The sequence below is a fragment of the Leishmania donovani genome, chromosome 34, assembly GCF_000227135.1.
Source record: "Leishmania donovani BPK282A1 complete genome, chromosome 34".
Lineage (NCBI taxonomy): Eukaryota > Euglenozoa > Kinetoplastea > Trypanosomatida > Trypanosomatidae > Leishmania > Leishmania donovani.
The window spans coordinates 1,247,173-1,248,863 of record NC_018261.1 but is presented as its reverse complement, the minus strand read 5'-3'; positions in this window follow the sequence as shown (position 1 = coordinate 1,248,863).

Sequence of the window (1,691 nt, the reverse complement as noted above, 5' to 3'; positions counted from 1 at the left end):
CTCGAGCAGGAAGGCGCCTCAGGCCGCGGCATTCCACAATGTGATGCGGCGACCCTCCACATGGGAGTCTGGAGGACCCGACGGCGCAGTTCGGTGATCGGGTGGAGCTCCACACGCCGCGGGCCCGCCACAATGAAGACGCGAGGCCCTCGGACACACCTTTGTGGGACTCCGCACGGAAACGGGGGCTCCTCGACTGCTCCATGTGAGTCGTGAGCGCAGGCGAGCGGTAAGGACGGGAGCCGGACTGCTGCAGTTCAGGTGTGTCTTCCAGATGGTGCGCCGACGTCTCTAGGTACATCTTCACCAACATGTTGGCCTGCTCTCTCGCGCAGAGGTAGCGGTCACCCTGTCTCGTCGCTGGCGCGCACAGCGCACATGCAGAATGAGTGGTGGTGTGGGGAGGGGGGAGGGGAGGGAGCATGAATAGCCCGTATCCACGCCCACTATCGAGAGCCCCTGGCGGTGAGAGCGTTGCAGGCCTGCACCCATCCCTCAACCCTGGTTCCTCGGAGCTCTTTCAGGAGCATACCCGCGAGAAGGCAGCGCACCGGCGACGCAGAGGGCACCGCATCAAGGGCGGCTTTCGTGTGCGTCAGTTTCCGCGTCCAGAGCAGTCTACAAGCGGCCTTACCACATGGGGCAGCTTTCTCGGTGGCTGCTGCTAGTAGGCACCGGCTGTGATGCATCCTTGACGGATACTCTGCAGTTGTGCGTCCGTGTGGTGGGGTTGTGGTGGGCGCGACGGCATGGACGATCCCGCCTTCCCTCCCCTTGCTGCGCTATCCGGGTCGCCGCGGGGGGCGGTGCCCCAGTCGCACATGACGCAGTCGAGCGCCAGGGTGACGCGCGGGGACGTCTCCGTGGCTCCGTCTGCGCCGTGCCGTGTCGGGGCGTCGTCATCATCGCCTGCGCACGTCATGCACATGAGACACTGAGCCCAACCGTGCAGAATGGTCTCCGTCAGGCCGGGTCGCCCCTTCGTGCCCCGCATCGGGTGGTGCGAGCCCGCATTCACTCCAATGACGTGAGTACTGCGTGCAACGTCACTAGGTATCCGACTGAGAGCAGCCTGTGCCACCGGGTCAGTCGTGGAAAGGTAGGTGGGCGTGACATGTGCTCGTCTAGCAGCGTCATCGCAGCAAGGGCGGGCCATCCCTGCTTCCCCTTTGCCCCGGAGAACGGAGGGGGGGGGAGGGGGAGGGCCTACACCGCAATGCGGAATACTTGGAAGACTAAATGCCTTGCAGGCCTGTGGGGGCCGGACGCGCACCCTCTCTCAGCCTGCAGAGCACAGGCACGCAGCGAGGATTCGGCAAGGAGCCGGGACACCCAGCACCGTTTGGCGCCGCTCAGCCCACCGCGGCCGCACCGCACACGGCGCAGGCGCGGCCCGGGACTACACTCGAAGTCGCCGCGTCGGAGCAAAAGCACAGAACACAAGAGGGGGAGGCGTGTACGTTTCGAATCCTTGACACGACTCGTAGTCAGCCGGTGCAAACCTGATCATCATGACCGCGAGCCACTTCGCCACAGCGCCAGCCCAGCCCTTTCCGTCGGCACGCACAGTCCGCAGCCGTACACGAGGGCACGCTCTGGGCTTTCCCCACACAGAGTAGGTGCTGCATCCTGATCCAGGGCGAATCTTTCCATTGTGATCAGAGTGTAGAACATAATCTGTTTTTCTTTTA